Genomic DNA, 19,177 nt, shown 5'->3' on the forward strand with positions numbered 1-19,177 from the left:
TTATCATAATATCTTTTATTGAAAGCTATTGTGTTTAATAATGCTAGCTCAAGTTTTCATACGGTACTTAGGGTTTAGAGTGTAAAAAAAGGTGATCTGCGCTCAGAAAAAATTGTGATAAAGTGCTAGGTATTTATAACCAAACCTGTGCAAATGTGATTGACAGTGTATACACTCAAAAATTGAGTGCTGTGGTATTAAACAAGTAAATAATAAACCTGTGTTGTATGGAGGTAGGTGCTGCTGTGCTCGTGGGATGGCCCCACAAACCGATAACTAATACAAGAACAAAAAGAGAAACAGCGCAAAAAAAATGCTGTTTCTCTTTTTGTTCTGGTACTTAGGGTTTTTACACAGTAAAATGTATGTCCATGTACTGTATATAGTTCATCTAATGTTAAAAAAAAAGTCATCAAATATAAATACACTTTCTAGAGCATAATGAAAGTGTAACCAATTTACTAAAAAGAGTATTAGTAAATCTGAAAGGCAAATAAAGGAATACATGGAAAAACAGAATGAATGTTGGGAAATTCTTACTTTTAAGCATTTGTATATTACCGAATGTATTTGGGAAACAATGACTAAAGTCCAGAAATTATAGTTTGCTGGTTAAAACAACTGTATTGTATGATTACTTAAACTGCCTTCATATGGCATGTTCATGACCCGTAATAATATATTCCCACACAACAAGTATAACACCCCTGAATCAAATTAATACACAAACATGAACATTTCTATTGAATTGTGACCTACATTTTTCAGCAGCTATCAATGTGTTTCAAACGTGTGAGGCCACCTTCAGACTTATGCATGCATATCAGCAGAATGTCTATTTTTGCTAGTGAGGAAAGGTCTTTTTACCAGGTATTATTAGTATTTTTTTAAATTATTATTTATGTTGCTTCAGTAGATTTTAGCACACACATTAATACAACAGCAATAGTAACTACAATCAGTTTTGTTATTTGTAATCTGTGATATGTACAGTACATTAAATATAAGCTTTACAGAGTCATTGGCAGTCATAGTTCACATACAGTAGGAAATAAGGAAAATGAGTTGGAATCCTAGGGATAGGGAGTGAAGGATGTTACAATCTGTAGACAGATTGCTCCCTACAGCTATTTCAGCCAATGGCGTAGCTATAGCTCGGGCAACCCGGGGGCCAGTGCTCTTGGGTGATCCACTCAAAGCCGCCGCCAGGGGGAAAGAGCCGGGACATTTGACCCAGCCGTCTAGCTAGCCGATTAACTACAGAAGTCAGGGCCTCCTCCCTACTCTCGGCCCGGTAAGAGCCACTTGCCGGCAGGCCCACTCCTCACAGCCTCCAGAATCCCCTCTCTTCCTCATTGGATAAGACTGCAGCAGATAGGGAGGCGCATATGACGTCACTGGGTACGGGAAACTCCATTATTCAGCGCTACGTGAAGAACATGACAGGAGCAGTGTTGGGGGCAGCAGATATAAGCTACCAGCTCTGTTACTCCAGCATCCCTCCTGCTCCTTTCAGGCCCGTCCGCACCCACCTCCTCAACAGCCGCTTGGTCAGCCCTCCACTCCTTAGCTGCTCCCCCACTCCCTGCTCTTCGGCCTCCCAGTCAGACCCCCACCTGCTCCCCATCATCAGGGGACTATTGCAGTGTGCATGTGTGGGGGGTTTATTGTAGAGTGTGGGTGGAAGGAAATGTTATAAAGACTCAACAATTAAATCCATTTGCTACAAGGTTCCCCAGGAAGTAAGCCCCTCTGACCATGCAGGGGTTAAAAAAAAACAGCCTCTGAAGCAGTAATTTTCAACTGGGGTTCCGTGAGCACCCCTCAGGGGTTCCGCTACCACCAGAGAGGGAGAGTTGGGATAACTCCCAGCTGTCCCAGGCACAGCACCGCGGTGGCACCCCCACATAGCAGTGACCCAGAAGCAGCTGGCAGCTCTTTTTCCTCTCCCTACCTCTGTCGTCAACTTCCGGCTGACAGGAGGGAGAGGAAAATCAGTGTGAGAGCCGGCTCCCTTAAAGAGAGTGTCTATATCTGTGTGTCTCTGTGTGCGTGTCTGTGTATCTGTGTGTGTGTGTCTGTGTGAGGGGAAGAGGAGAGAGAGTGTGTGTGTCTTTGTGGGGAGGGGGAGAGAGTGTGTCTTTGTGTGTGTGTGTCTGTATGGTGGAGGGGAGAAAGGGTGTTAGAGGGGGAGAGTGGGTGTGTGTGTGAGAGCAGGAGTCTGTGTAAGTGAGAGGAGGAGAGTGTGTATAGAATAGAGGGGGAGAGTGAGTGTAAGGGAGACAGTGTGGGGGAGGTGGAGCGTAAGGGGGAGAGTAGGGTGGGAGACACGAGAGACGGGGGTGGCAGGGGCGAGAGACGGGGCAAGGGTTGGGTTCCCCAGAATTTCACAATCGAATTCTGGAATCCCCCACCCAAAAAAGGTTTGAAAACCTCTGAGTTTGAAGTGTGAGAGCCTGGGTTAAAAATCAGTGGCAGCTCAGTGTGGGCAAATTAGATGCTCAATTCCTCTGCTGTGAAGATATTTGGTATGTAGATTGTTAACTCTTTGGATCAGGGAGTCTGCCTGTGCTGAATAGGTATTCTGCAGGCTGTAAAGCAGCAGGAAAAGGGAGCACTGTGATAAGGCTCAGAGCAGTAAAGTGTGCACTGCAATAATAAACCTAGATTTGGTTATTAGAACGGAAGATATAGTTCAAAATGGGCATTCTGATGTATTTATTAGGGATTTATTAAGAATTAGCCATTCGAAATAATTTTTTGGCAGGTTGTGCCATTGTGCGACTTGATCTTCAGGATTCATGCAGAACAAAATGTGAACCTGACTGTGACAATACAAGCACATTAAGCACTGTACAGTATCATATTATCTTCTCAACTTTACAAATACTGTATCAGTTATTAATTTAAAGAAGTCATATAAAATCTATATAATCGAATCACACGAGTCTGTTTTCAAATTAAGAAATACTTAAATGATACATTTTCAATATCAACTGTTAAAAGTAGTAAATAAGGATAGAAATGGTTATTTTAGTGTGGGGGGTTATAGTAGTGTGTGTGTGTTTGTGTGTGTTTGTGTGGGTGGTGTGTTTGGGGGAGGTTATTGTGGTGTGTGTGTGTGTGGGGGGGAGTTATTGTAGTGTGTGTGTGTGTGTGGGGGGTTAATGTAGTGTGTACGTGGCGGGGAGGTTATTGTAGTGTGCGTGTAGGTGGTTATTCTAATTTGTGTATTGTGTGTGTGTGGGGGGGTACTGTATTGTAGGGGAGAATTGTATGTGTGCTGGGAAATTGTGTGTGTCGCCTGGAGGAGTCGGGGAGTGGGGGAGAGGGGGAAATGAATGTGAGGACGGGAGGATTGAGGGAGCTGGATTGAGTGGGGAGGGAGGGGGGTTACTGAGTGATAGCAGAGGGGGGGAAGAGTGTGAGAGGAAAAAGGGGGGAGTGAGGGAGGGGTTGAAAGAGGGGGGAGAGAAATACATGAGAAGAGAGGGGTGAATAGAGGAGAGTGAAGATTTGTAAAAGAGGGGGTGGGGGGTTCGTGGGCCTGCCAAAACGCTTGGGGCCCCGATGGAGACTCCAGAATCTACAGAATATGTTCACTCATAATGGGGCCCTGAATATTGTTTTGCCCGGGGGCCCGCACCTGTCTAGCTACGCCACTGACTTCAGCAATTGTACTACAGGTATTTGCATGAAACTTCAGAGAGAGTATGGATGTGATATAAGTAGCGGCAAAGAAGTGAAGAGCTGAGACAGGTCTTGAAACAGTGTTAATATTCCAGTCGTGAAGTATTGTATATATTGTAAGGTGTGATGCAGGAAGTACAGACAGCAGAAGGTTACAGTAGCCTGAATGGTAGAGGGTATGTATCAAAGTATTAGATGCTAAGTAACATTAAAAAGTGCGGATGACAGCAATGTTGGGGCGGAAGAAATAATATCACTTAGCAAGAATGTGAATATAAAAGAAGAATGAAGGAGAGGAGTCAAAAGTAACACAGGAATGGATTGTAGCGTTCGGATTATGATGACAATTCTTTTCCCTATACAGGGACATTAAGTACCAGCAATTGCTTATTACCATGAAAGCCAAAATGCACTTACAAATTATAAATGTTGCTTAGGCTACAGCTTCTGAAAATTAACTTACAACATTTCAATTTAAGTGTGGAGAACAGCTTTCTCTTAGATTATTTAATCATTGCACTAGCTTCTCCTTGTGTTTTCCCTTGTGCGCTTTATAAAAATGAAGGTTGCCCTAAGATAATCAGGGATATTTGTGCACAGGGGCTGTTAGTCCATGATAAGAGGACCTTAGACTCCTATTTGAATTACAATTCATATATGGAGTACAGGCTGTGCAAATTCCATTGCTTGGAAACCCTGGGCAATAAAATCCAGGCAACCAGTACTTGAGTAAACAAATCATAAAGAAAAAGAGCCAGATAGATCTTTACATTTGTGTTCCAGTGTGTTTTAGCCTTTTGAAGAGATGTATGTTAATCAAAGCTACATAACGGTGATCCTTAGCTGGGGAAAATAAATAAAATATGTGTGTGCTGATTCATTTTGAATTCCATTTTTTTTTTACTACTGTGACATTGTTAGACATGTCATGATTTAAGAAAGTAGTAGCACATTAGAGCCCCTAGATCAGGGGAGCGCAATCTTTTCCCCCTGCGCCCCCGTGCCGGCTGTCCTGCTCTTTGTGCGCCCTCCTTCCTCCCATGACCCTGCGACTCGTGTCCGGATGCCGGCTGAACCACGGTAAGTAAGGTATACAGAGGCTTTTGCCAATTCCCCAGCACTTAATTTAAACCCTGCGCCCCCACAGTTAATCTCGCGCCCCCCAGCTTGTGCACCGCTTCTTCAGGAGAAGAAGAAACCTGTTGAGGTGAAATGTGTTTGCTGCCCGAGAGAATCGTTTGCTGCTTGAACATCCGGGAGATCACCACCCGAAAGCACGGAGACGCGAGAAGCCGACGGAGCTGAACCACAGAAGGGAGAACACACTCCAGGTTCCAGTTGTCGGTGTAGATCATTGGATCAAACTGCTTTTATTATTCTAGTACCATGTGAGTGCATTTCAACATTTATCTACAATTATAAAGTGTCACATCAGTCTATACTATTTCCGGTCCTGTATTTACCTTATGAAGGTTCCATCCATGTGTGTTTCCTGAGTATCCTGCCCTGATGCTGTCATTGGGAAATCCCTTAAAGATACCTTTATGTCTAATGAAAATATTTGGAATTTGTGAATACCATCCATTCGGAGATTTGGAAGATCTAAACTTACAACATTTGAAACATATTGCACTCAGATATATGTTTTTTCTTTCATGATTGCGCTCCCCATCAACTTGGAGATCAAAGAAAACTACTACTTGGATTGAGAAAGCAATCCATATTTGGGTTGAAGCTGCATATCCAGTTTGTCTGTATATTTACTTTTCATCACTTTTTTGATTTCACGTGCACATTGATTTTATGCACCGATTAATGATTTATTTTTCACTCACATATATATATATTTATATCTTCACTTGATTAACTCATTTGATTTAAGAATATTTGTATTAATTAAATTAGATAGCGCCACTTGGATAACACTGTTTATTTGCACTACAGGCAGTCCTCATTTTACAACGCTTCGCTTTTCAACGAATGGCTTATCCAACGCTGTGCAATGCATACCTATATTCATTTTTACAACGCCAAAATGGCTTATCCAACGCTCTTACGACGCTTTGCAACATTGTGTATGTGTGTATATATATATATATATACACATTCACATAAACAACGTTGCAAAACGTCGTAAGAGCGTATATATAATATTATACTATATAATATATTATACTATATAATATATTATTTATTATGTTATATTATATATATAATACAGTATATACACTATATAATTTATGTGTGTGCTGCATATCTTATTGCCTGCATAAAATATTTGGTGTATTTTAGTGTTAAAAATGCCTTCAGGAACGGAACCTTTCATTTAAACAGTGTTCCTATGGGAAAGCGTGTTTCGCTTTACAACGTTTCGCTTTACAACGCCATTTTGAGTAACGCATTGTGTCGGATAACCGAGGACTGCCTGTATATGCATAACCTGTAGGAAATGAGGAGACAGCACTCAATTGTAATCCAAGTTATATATATTATTAAACGGCACACACAGTGATGTGGGTCTCGGTGTGTGCTGTTTTATAATATATATAACATGGATTACAACAGAGTGCTATCTCTCTTATCCTCTTCTACTACATTTATATGGGACAAGCACCAACACTCACCTGAACTACCGTGCCAACTGTTGCATTACTGCTATCTATATATATATAGCCCCCTTTCCCCATGTATAAAGGAAACTACCTGTGCTGCCATTACCTGATTGGCAAACAAGAGGCCTGATCCTCCACCACTGGGAGCCTGGGGTGATCACTTTCGCAGCGCCTCCACCTGAGAAGGATCCTATCCTAATAGGATTGCCCCTACCAAGACAATACAGCAGCAAATACACAGAGAGTATGATAAAAGAGTATTTACTGAACACACAACTTAGTGAATAGCCATTCCACACAGTACACACAATATTACACAGAGGAATGTCCCCACAGTATTTGGGGTGCTATGGCACCAGTATCCCTAGTGTCCTTTCCCCAATTTCAGTCCCCATCCAAAAGTGTAGGAAGTAGCGCTACCCCTGAGGACTAGTGGTGCACATGGAATACCTTCCTTGTCTTAGGCCAGACCAGGCCAAACTGCAGCGTGAATCCGTTGACCCGCGACGTGATCCCGTGACGTGATCTCGCTGCTCCTTCCACGAAGACGTCCGCCTCTGAGGGAGCTCCTGTTGGAGTGTGTCCCTTTTAATTGTGTCTTTAAGTGGCCCCATTGGTCTGGTCCGAGACAACAGGCCGCAGACCGCTACATGGCTCTAAAAATGATATAGCAGCACTAGAGCACACTAAAGAGGGTGTCGGGGATCTAGCTGGGGCCTACAGGGGAAATCTGGCCTAGTCCCAGGGCTACTGGCACATGGGACACTACCTTTCTCCTCTGCGTCCTGCTCCCGACTGAGCACGAGGTGCCTAGCATGCCAAATGTATCTTATTCCCCCTGATGGATTCTGGGAGCCTATTGGCTTCTGCACATGGTGATCAGCCCCTAGGGCTGTTGGACCTTTAGCCATGTGCGGAGCCTTTCGCTAATGGCCGCCGCACTCTACATTGCGTATGTGCGAAGACTGGACCTCGCATGCACGAGGACTTTAAGATGGCATCCTCCCAACAGACGGAACCCCGCGGAGCGCCGGAGTACCGGAGCGCTCCATTGGACAACATAATTATCTCTTGCCTAGCCGGGTCCGCCAGTGACTCCTGCGGCACCCGGACTGCTGCAGCCTCCCCCGCAGCAGCCTCCCCCGCAGTAGCCTCCACCTAGCCGGGGACCATGAGGTAGGGGACCTGGCTACATATATATAAAATATATAATATATATATATATACAAATGTAAATACAACTGTATGCTCATCTGCACGTCTTAGGCCGGTCTGCAACCCCGCCTTTCACATTATCACCCAGCACACAGCACTTCCACTGCAGCAAGGGATTCTGGGAAATGACATGCAAATGAGCACACAGTGCCACTTTTTGCTTCAAAAACCATTTTTAACATGGTTCCCTATAGGCTTAAGCTTGCTGCATGGTCACAGCTTTGAGCACAGCCAGGGTTAAGGTGCATACCCAGAAAACCCACCCACAGACAGTTGTTTCGACCTTTATGGGTCTCATCAGTGTGGGGTTGGTAAACTGGGTATGCAGAGAAGCTAAAGGATGGGGTTTACCATACTGAGTTAAGTTATGGTGAGTAAAAAAAGTGACAAAAACCCTCCACAGCAAAGCAAATATGCAAATGTAAATATATATAAGCAACAACTACAAAAAGAGTGCTTGTGCATGTCCTGCACTGATCCCCCAAAGATCTGCAGATCAACATTCTGGGTAAGGATATCTAAATTAATACTTGTGTGCTACAACAGGGGTGCCCAGCTCCAGTCCTTAAGCCCCCCAACAGGTCAGGTTTTCAGAATATCCCAGCTTCAGCACAAGTGACTCAATCAGTGTCTCAGTCAAAGATTGAGCCTCTGATTGAGCCACCTGTGCTGAAGCAGGGACTGATTGAGCCACCTGGGCTGAAGCTGGGATGTCCTGAAAATCTGATTTTTGGGGGAGGCTTGAGGACTAGATTTGTGCACCCCTGTGCTACAGAACCATTATACCTATGGACAAACTAAATGTATTATGGCAAAAAAGATGTGATACAAATATATCCTCATCTTTCATTTCTTATCTATAGATATATTATATGCTACAGTTATTTAATTAATCTCTTTGATGTCAAAAATCTACAAAAGAATTCAAATGAATAGAGTTTTCATTAGGCTTTTAATTTTGTATCTATTGTAACAAGACTTTAGGAACTACAGTATACATTAAACTAACTCCATGCAGTTCGTTTTTGATGGATTACTCCGTCCATTACCATTTGTGCCAAATAGAAGTATTTTCATTAATTGCATACATTTTACACAAATTTCTTAAGTAGGTTGGTTTACAATTGTCCAAACCTAACAATTTATTTAATGTACACTGATTACAGCCCCAAAAATGTAAAAGAATGTAAACATCTATTTATGAAATAATCATATGTTGATTGGGAGTCAAGGCGTGCTAAAGCTTAGCACACTTTAGCAGCAAAATGCATTATATGGAAACTTACTACCTTACTTCCCTTGAGTGCCATCTAATACCTAAATAACTGGAGCAGTTGTATGGGAACAGGACTACACTGTATGCATCACTCACATACTTTATGTACTGTATGTACAATGGGACAAAATGTGTTTATTGAACTACAGTACTATAATTTAGTCTTGTAGTGTTAAACAAACAGAAAATGAATTTCCATGCACCATGAAAAAGCACAGACAAACCACACCCGTCAGTCACTGGCTCGACTCCTGTTCAAAGTTCTCCCCTTACATGTATATACGTGATCCACGTTCCATAAAAAATATTGAGCCAGGAAGGTGGCACACCCTGAATATATTCCACAATTCCAGAGGGGGCTGGTGAATTAATATTAATATGGTGTAAATTTAATTTAATTTCTCAAAGTTGACACCACATGTGTGGAAATCATGCTAATCACTTACGCGATTGTAACCCCCGTTTCCTGGCTATGAATGGTGTCACATCAGATTAGTTCATGAAACATAATTTCTCTGTCTCTCAGCCATATATATGGTGTATGGGTTAGTGCTGGCCGGAATGGGCCATTTGACCACGACCAAACTGCTACTGGCGCCCCGTTGCCACACATGTCGCTGCTGAGACATCTCACTGGCGGCACACCTGGCCGCAAGACACTTCACTGTGTGCGCTTCAACGCTATCTTTAAATGGCAATGTCCGACTACGTGCTTAAGCACCGCCACACGCTCTGTTCGCACCCCACACCACTCAGGAAAGCTAAGTTTAAATGTCATGCATGGGACCCGCTACACGTCCTATACCATTCGCTCTTGTGCAGGACCTTTAAAGTGGTGCGTTAGAGCGGGCTGTGTAGGACGTGTAGCGTACCTGTATGTGACATTTAAACATGGCTGTCGGAGTGGGTAACACGGGAGTTTCTCGAGCAGGCAGCCCGGGAGTGCGCGGAGCTTGTTGGAGTGGACGGAGCTTGTCGGACGGAGCTTGTGACTGCAGGAAATTGTCATTTAAAGATGTCCTAGCTCGAGTGCTGGCTGGATGTGGATGAAAGTGTAGTATTGAATTGGGCATCAGGAGCTTTTATAAAAGAAAAATGTGTTTATTTAACAGACATCCAAAAATAGTTCACATATATTGGCATAGGAGATACCTTGGTGAAACTCATGACAAATAATACTTTCAAGGGATTCATCCTCTAGTAAGCTTCAATCCTAGCCAGAGACTTGATTTGTGTTACCCATTGATAAGGATGAAGTGGAAACAACTTTCAGGGAGACCCCGATGCATTGGAAGCTTCCGGTTGAGCAGATTCAAAGTGAGCAAAGGCTGCAATATAGGCAACTTTATGAGGACAATGAGTTCAGACTGCGGTAGGAGCAACCCTATGAGAGCAGGAGAGTGTTGTATCTTTCTCCCACAATCTTAGGTTAAAATCTTTATAACAACAAACAGTGAGACAACTCATTTAATTTCCTACCACTAACACTTAAATGCTATTTACAGGACTTACAGTGAAGACCCCAGTCAGAACTCCAAAGAACCTATTTCTAGAACAAACAGTGGGGCTATTTAAACCCTCTATACTTCCTATTGTGACATTGCTGGTCACAGGGTAGAAAAGGGAGGGGCGAACCGTGTTAACCCCTTAAGGCAGTTAACCCCTTTTAGAAATAGTGGCCATCCAAGAGGAATGTACATGATGAAAGGCAATTGTGGGCCTGACATGGCATTGTTTTGATGCATTGCCTGCTCCTTTGGAAATAATTGGCAATTGACTTGCACCATAAGATGTCTTCTAAATAGTGATCCTTATGAACTAATGCTGCAAAGACCATGAGTTTTTGAAAATGGAGTGTGCTGTCTCCTTTTTTATATATTCTATAATCATGATAATCAGTTTAATAATAAAATTACCTAATTCTGTCAGAATTAATGTAAATAATATTTAGCAGAGCATGAATGACAAAATATACCCTAGCAGAAAAATATAATTTGTGTTAGAATTTGTTTATAAATGTATGCATTTGCCTTTTGGTCTCTAAATTAAAATCTAATTTTTGTCTTTCCAATAACTACTGCATACATTTTTACTGCATGTGCTGTCTATTAGTTACAGTCCATAGTACATACAGTACAGTAGGTACTGGCACAGTAAAGTAGGTACTGGTACAGTACAGTAGGTAGAGGATGGTAGTACCTTCAAAACAAACCAAGTGGTCCTGAAAGATTGCACTCTTTTTAACCACTGGTTACTCATTAATGGTATAACTTCTGCCTCAATTTTGCTCAGTCCATTTTACACTAATCCCTAAAAGTGTAGATTGTAACAGAAAACCGAAAACTTCTAATATTTCTCTAGCTTGAAGGAGATGCACATGAAAACAATAAAGTTCTGTTTTTACATTTTCATAATTATTGATGTATTATTCATTCACCGTATGGTAATAGAGAGAAAGATGCACAGAGCTGTGTCCAGCAATAATAATAACCTTATTTCATATACTGTAGTGCTTTTATCCAAATTGGGACTCAAAGTAGTTCACAATTACAGTATAGCACACAGTATGTGGCACTTTACATAGACTTTTTACAGACACAGTTGCCGCTCAGATGAGCTTACAATCTGTTTTTTGTGCCTGAGATAAGGAGATAAAGTGATTTGCCCAAAGTCACAAGGAGTTGACATAAGGATTTGACATAGGCTCATCTGATTCAAACTTGATATTGGTGTTTACAGTCTGTGGCTTTACCCACTGAGGGCTGTTATATAGTGCGGCCAGGTGCTATGCCATGCGCGCGCACGGCAGTTATAGATGGCTGAGGTTAGTCAGCCCTTCTAGGCAAGAGCCGCACACGCGCATGGCAGGGAGCGGGTGGCCGACAGACAGTGGGGAAGACAGAGAAAATCATATTTTCGCATCGCTACCGGCGCTGAATGTATGTATATATGTGTGTGTGTGTGTGTGTATATATGTATACATGTGTATGTATGTATATATGTGTGTGTGTGTGTGTGTGTGTGTGTGTGTGTGTGTGTGTGTGTGTGTGTGTGTGTGTGTGTGTGTACCAATGTTTTTTTTTAAATAAATAATAAATTACACATACAAACACACACACAAGCACACAAGCACACAAGCACACAGTACCTTCACAGCTCACAGCATACACCTTCAAAAAGCATGCAGCACATGCACGCGCCTTTGAACAGGCACGCACGCAAGGCCACACACACTCTATAACAGCCCTAAGCCACTCCTTCAGCCCAATGCTAAGGGAATATATCTTTATAAATACATAATTAGAATGTCATGTTTAAAATTGTTATTTTTAAACAATACATTTCAGCCACAGCAGTGGCATTTGCAGCATTTTGGCAAGAAATGGCAAGGGACATGCACGGTTGAGTATTTACTATTAGGAACATTAATAGAAAGAGCTGTTCAAGGAAACAGTTGATGAACATCTGAAAAGCAACAGCAAATATATCATTACTGGGGAGAGATTTCTTTCATTGGATAAGATAGTAGGTGAGGGTGGAACAACAGATGAGGCTTGTCAATAATTTAGTAAAGCCTTTCATAACCTTCCGCATTAGGAGGAAGTGTGTTGCCAGGCAAATGATTGATTTAGACATTGATAGAGAGATGAGTGACAGGCAGTTGTGGTAAATGGACCTCACACTAAGGAAGAACCAGTAACCAGTGGAGTGCCTCTGGCACCAGTACTAGGATTAGTGCTCTTTAAGTAACATTAACTCAGTGTTTCATTTCACTAGTTAGTTCTTGTGTAATACTGTTACAGTATTTAGTTACATTAAAGAGTACTAGAAGGGAAACTGTACATATGACTCCAAGATTAGCAACAGGATTCAATTTACAGGACGGGTGAACAAAATTATGAATTATTTATAATTTAACAATAATTTAGGTAAGGTGAATGAATAGAAGTTGAATGGTCAATTTAAAGTAAATAAATAGTAGATAAATGGTCCAAAAAAAGTTTACATTGAAGCGAAGTCTTTAACATGCATACAGCAAGAATATTAATTGCTATATGCTAGCATGAGCAGAACTAACATTCAAAGTGGTAGTCACAACTACACAGTGAGTAACGCATGACAATCGTTTCGGGTCCAAAGACCCTTTATCAAATGAGTTCTGTGTGGTAGATGGTAGGTTCAATAGAAATAAGGAGAAAGAGTGCTGGGTCCATTAAAGTGGCTTTAAGCAGAGATGATGAAGACCAACGCAATAAATAAAGTAATAGCTGCTTGGGAAATACACAAATGTAGATACAGTACAAACCAGGAAGCAGATGGAGTTTCACATCAGGTAATAAGTGTATCAAGACTGGGAGGGTAATTCATTAAGGTGTGAGAGCATTGATTCAGCACTACTGCACAAAATCTCTCATTGATTTGAATTGGAGATGCAGTGCAGCAGTGCCAAATAAGCCTTGGTGTACCTATTGAATTACCCTCTCACACAAGTGGTCCTTATCTGAAATACATGTATTGGTATCAATTTCTATATATCACACTGCGGTCTCCAAAATACCTGTAGATTTTGGGTGTCCTATGCAAGTAAGGTAATTTTTACTTTTGTTTTCTAATTCCTAATAGCTTTCAATAACCTGTTATCCATCAAAGTTTTGTTTTATACGTATGTCTTAGGTAACTGACAGCATGTGGATTCATTGAAGGTTGATCTTGAATCTCAAGGATTTTGCACAGACAGCAGTTCTTGAAGTTTTAGGTGGAGTTTGTATTATCAGCCTATAAAGCAATTTAATCTGCAGTCATGACATTTGTGCTATGTAAGCTCTCTGAAAAGTTTCTGTTCTTTTCATTTTTCTTTATCAGTCATTCATATTTTTAAATAGAAGGTCACGTAGAACAGTTATGATGCTAATCATTGCTTGTTGGGCAAGGAACTATTTTTTGCATCAGTTACAATGCATTGCAGAGCAGCAAGGAAAGATTTACATTTGTTGAACGGATTGTTGATGCTTCTGTATTTCATGTAATGTCCTTCAGCATTAAAAAGGGGCATAAAACATTACAAAAACAACTCTTAGATGCCATTTTTTAGAATTAAATATGCAGCCTAGTATTCTGCCAGGTAATACAGAAAGAATAGCTAAGGCAAGAGACATGTAACTACAGGCCAGTGAGCCTGATGTCAGTAGTGGGAAAATGAATAGAAACACTGCTGAAAGACAGAATTGTTTAATATCAAAAGCCATACATCTGGCAAGTCCTTTAACATATAAGATCATAGACAGCATACATTTTTTGGGGGGGAAAATCAGTTCAAACAAACCTAATTGATTTTTTTGACTGGTTGAGTAAGGTAATAGAATAGGGTGGAGAAGTAGATATAATTTAGGCTGCGCTTATAGTGCCGGCGACAGCGATGCAACGTCGCGGCAAAACAAATGCAATGCCGCCGTCACGTGCGCTTATAGTAAGGGCGGCGCGACAGAGCGACGGATTGGTCGCGATCGCTGGAAGTTATCTCTATTTGATTTTCCAGCGACGGTTGCATTGATAGCACTATAAGTGTAGCCTTACCTAGATTTTAATAAGGACTTTGACACTGTCCCATATGACAACTGATCAGTGGCGGATTTCCCATTATGCCCGGGCCTAGGGTGGGAAAATTTGGAGGTGGCAAAAATGTCCGCCCCATATACATTTCCTGCGCTCTCGGGTCAATCGGGCCTAATGGGAATTCACTTAGCTGTGGCGGCCGCCTCCTTGCTGCCACCCTCCTTCTCCTTTAGAATCGCAGCGCCAAATGACGCCACGGACGTCACCAACGTGATGTCACACAGCGTCTTATTGCCATGGCAACGCGGTGTCGCGGTGTTAAATGATATCATGGCGTCGCGTTACCATGGCAATGCAATGCATTGGTGACGTCCGCGGCATCATTTGACGCTGTGATTCAGAAGGAGATGGAGGGCGGCTGCACGGAGGCCTAAGGGCACTTAGATTTCCAAACCCGCCGCTGCAACTGATAAACACAATGCAAGGTTTGGGATTAGATTATAACGTTATTGAATGGATAAGAGATTAGTTGAAGAAAATGCGTCAGGGCATTTTAGTAAATGTAGTAGATTCAGAGGAGGAACAGGTGACCAGTGCAGTACTGGGACCAGTGCTGTATCTTTATCAGTGACTTTACAAATGGTCTGTAAGGAAAAGTATGCCTTTTTGCAGATGACAAAAGGATTCATGATTTAGGTAGATTAGAGAAGGGGTGCGCAAAGTTTTTTTAGCTGTGCCCCCCCCCCCACCCCTGTGTCTCGGTCCCTGCACTCGCGCCACCTTCCCGAGTGACCCTGCAGTGTCATTTGATGCTCGTTGTCATGGTAACGTGAGCAGAAGCCGGCTGAATCCCGGTAAGTAGAGTTTGCAGAAGCCTCACGCGGTCCCCTGGCATTTAATTTAAATGCATGGGGGAAGAGCGCGGGGCCTCTGCAACTGCCCCCCCCCCCAGAAAAATCCTGCGCCCCCCAGTTTGTGCACCGCTGGATTAGAGGACTGGCCAAGAGTTGGAAACCTGTAATTTAATGCCAAAAGGTGCCCTATTGTGCACTTGTCACACAAATGCAAAGGCAGAATACAATGTTAATTGCACTATAATGTACAGTAAACAACTATAGAGGAAAGGGATCTGGTAGTCATTATTTCCACTAACTGGTACGAAGGCCAACTCCAACATGGCAAGTGCAAAATGGGAGAGTCGAATGCGTTAATAATATATACACCTTTTGAAAAAGTCATGGAATGACATGTGCTAGCCTAAAAGAGCTTGTTTTAATAGATTAAAGTCAGTAACACGTTGTTTTTTTATTAATTATCAGTAGCCTTAATTAAATCAATACTTGCAGCCAGTCTAGTGAGTATAATGCAAGGAGCAGGTTAAAGCAATAAAGTTGAAGAGAAATCTTGGAGCAGAGATGCATGCTAATGTGATTAAAGTTTATAATAGGGCTGGAGTAGCTGCACAGCTCCTTCTCACAGTTTCTCTAGCCTAAGACTCTTTTAAAATAAGTTTTCATCCATTTATTTGTTAATAAAGTGGTATTTGCAAACAGGCATAAGTGCCACCTTATGTTTCTCAATAAAAGTGAGCTAATTCATTCATAAAACTAGTTTGAACAGTCACCCTCATTTTTTAACAAAAATGACTACATGGGTGATTTATTTTAGTTTAATATATATTTAGTACATGTTGATAAAGGTCAAGTATTTCCTCACATTTTGTTTTAAAGATCTGTGATTTATTTTGTGCCGTTGCGACAGAAATTTTTAAAAGCATACAGATAGCTTAGTGAAAACTGGTAACTTGCGAAAAATGCAGCTCACAACCATCACTGAGGAATATATGGTATTTTAAAAGAATTTGTAGCCTTCTAGTGAATGGGTTCCATCATATCACAAAGAGGATACCGATATACAGTTGAATTGAGTAAAATAACTCGATCAAGTTATCTTTTTAGTCAACTGCATCTCTGTTTTGATATATTGTCTGATCGTACACAGAATTTTTAGTGATCAATGTTACATTTCTACTAATCCCACATCCCAGGGGATGATGCTGCAACACAGCATAGAAATGTGAAGTCTGTTTTGCTTTTCTACTTTGTAGCATTTGTAGCGTAGAGAATGGAATGGATAATTAAGATAAACATATGCATATCACTAATTGCATGTACAGGCATACCCCGCATTAACGTACGCAATGGGACCGGAGCATGTATGTAAAGCGAAAATGTACTTAAAGTGAAGCACTACCTTTTTTCCACTTATTGATGAATGTACTGTACTGCAATTGTCATATACGTGCATAACTGATGTAAATAACACATTTGTAACAGGCTCTATAGTCTCCCCACTTGCGCACAGCTTCGATACAGGTAGGGAGCTGGTATTGCTGTTCAGGATGTGCTGACAGGCGCATGCGTGAACTGCCGTTTGCCTATTGGGCGACATGTACTTACTCGCGAGTGTACTTAAAGTGAGTGTCCTTAAAGCGGGGTATGCCTGTACTGTGTGCCAAAAATTGTGGGTTCTAAAGGTAGTTTTACAAAATGTTGAATTGCAGTTTTTAATGGGATACGGGTACAGGATCAGAAAAAATAGGGATGTGATTCAGCAGATATTAGTTTCCCCCCTAATTAAAGCAGCAATCCCAAACTGCTCAAATTTTTCTTCTTCCCCCTTCATGGGTACAGAAAATAGCCACCAAAACAGCTTTCTATTTAATATATAGACCGGGCGGGTTTCCTGGAGTTGTAAATCAGGCACATTTAGGGGCGTTATGAATGTAGGTATATTTTTATATATGTAATGCGAAAGCAGGGCAGATGCAATGCAGTCTAAAATGTAAACATGGTAACAAAGGAATCTCTGACATGATGACTGCACAATATCTTCACAAGGATTCCAAGAAATGTGTGCAACTGCGAAAAGGTTTTCCAAATACTATTGTGTCACAGGCAGCCGAAAAACCCAATGTCTTATTTTCTTTGGGAATACTACAAAACTTACACATTGTCACCATATTTAATCAAGTTTTGCACCCCCCCCCCCCCCCACAAAAAAACCTATGCATTCAAAAACGTAGCAGTAAAAGTTGGTCTTCCATTTAGATATTTCATATTTGGCAGTTTTCTGCAAAGTCATCATCTGCAAATGTAAAAAATTTGCCATGATCTTGCATCCGTAGTCATGGAGAGTTATTAAATAAACTACGATAGTGTCTCCGTCAGTGGGAGTTTCTGTGCGATTGTGCCCTATTAGCACTATCGCACTTTAATGACTAACCTCCATAGCCTCATTGTTAGAGATCTCTCTTTCAATTTATTACCATGCAAAGTAACACTCAAAAGCAATATTAACTTAACTGTTAACAGTTTATGATAATTGACCCTGTAAGCCCCTATTTACAGTACTGTATAATGCTGCAAACGTGTTACTACCTCATAATATTAAAGGAACACTTCAGGTGTCACTATAGGTTTTTAAATAGTTTTGAAGCAGGGGGTCTCCGGAGCTGAACTGCATTGATTTTAGCTGCGGAGACCCCCTACTTTCAGAGATACTTACCTCTGTAGGTGCTGCCAGTATCTTTGTGCAGTTTTAAAGCTCCTGGTCACGTGGGCCAATAGGAAGTCACAAGGAATGACGTTGCAGCTTCCTATTGGCCCACGGGATGCAGGACTTTAAACCACCATATTATAAGCCCAGCTATGGCTGCTACCGACACCCCCTACGAAGGTAAGTATCTCAAGAAGCAGCGGGTCCTCCGTGTTCAAATCAACACGGTTCAGCTTTAGAGACCCCATGTTTCAAATCTACAAAAAAAAAAAAAGCATAGTGTCGCCTGGAGTACCTCTTTAAAACAGGAATCCTTCCCAAAATGGATATTGATTGTTTTACATAATTGGAACTGGGGAGTCCCTCAGAACTGATCCATGTTTTTGTCCCGCAATGCTTGTAGTTTTCAGCACTGGTACACTAACATTTAAGAGTTTGATGCTTTGGATCTTCTTTTTTGTATGTGTGTGTGTTCACTGTGTGCAAGTAATAAACAGGCCCAATGCTGCATGTTAAATATTTTGCAAAAGTAAAATTACAACTAAACTGCAATGCAACATAGCTTCAGTGCACTGCCATACACTTTCTTTTTTAACTACTTCTGTGGTCAGTGCTGTTACTTTTTTAACACCTCGCTGTATGAATACCATCCAAGGAAGGATGGAGAGAAAAAGTTATCTGCACAAACGCTCCGCAACTGTCTTCATACAGGCTGCCTATAGAGAGATTAAAACTCATTGGCTTAATCGCCGGTTATAAGCAACCTGTGTTGTTCAGTTAGTTTGGAGGATTCAGCGGCAAAGGAAGAAGTATGGACATTTGAAGCAATGTGTAATTGCACTCCAGTCGTTCTACTGTGCCCATATATTCTGAAACAGGTTCCTTAACACAAAAGGAACATCTATAAAGATTCAGTCTGTGACTAGAAAGAGACAGAAATGTGTCTGCTATAAACCCTGAGAAAGGCGTCACTGGTTATTCAGCGGTCCTTCCATCTGAATAAATGTATGCATCAAGAAAGAGAGGCCCAAGCCTACAAGTCTGCTGACTACAAAGCAGAGATGCCACAGGGTACAGTCAGAGTTGATGAGAACTTCAACAAGGTTGGGGTGCTAGATATTAAAGGAGCTGAGCCAGACACATATTGTCACGCTAGTGACAGGGAAGAGGAGATCGCACGACACGTAGAAGTCACCAAGCGAGTGAAAGAAGAGTTGGTAAAATGGAATGTTGAGCTGGAGCGAGAAGTCCCACGCAGGGTTGAGGAAGCTAA

At 41.6% G+C, this 19,177-nt stretch overlaps 1 protein-coding gene across 4 annotated transcripts in view; it reads left to right on the top strand.

Annotated features, from left to right (window-relative positions):
- The window catches only part of CADM2 (cell adhesion molecule 2), a 1,412,134-nt gene that overhangs the window by 206,502 nt on the left and 1,186,455 nt on the right, over positions 1 to 19,177 (top strand). The gene's annotated exons all lie outside the window — the stretch shown is intronic.

This window comes from Ascaphus truei, chromosome 3 (genome assembly GCF_040206685.1).
Source record: "Ascaphus truei isolate aAscTru1 chromosome 3, aAscTru1.hap1, whole genome shotgun sequence".
In the NCBI taxonomy this organism is placed as follows: domain Eukaryota; kingdom Metazoa; phylum Chordata; class Amphibia; order Anura; family Ascaphidae; genus Ascaphus; species Ascaphus truei.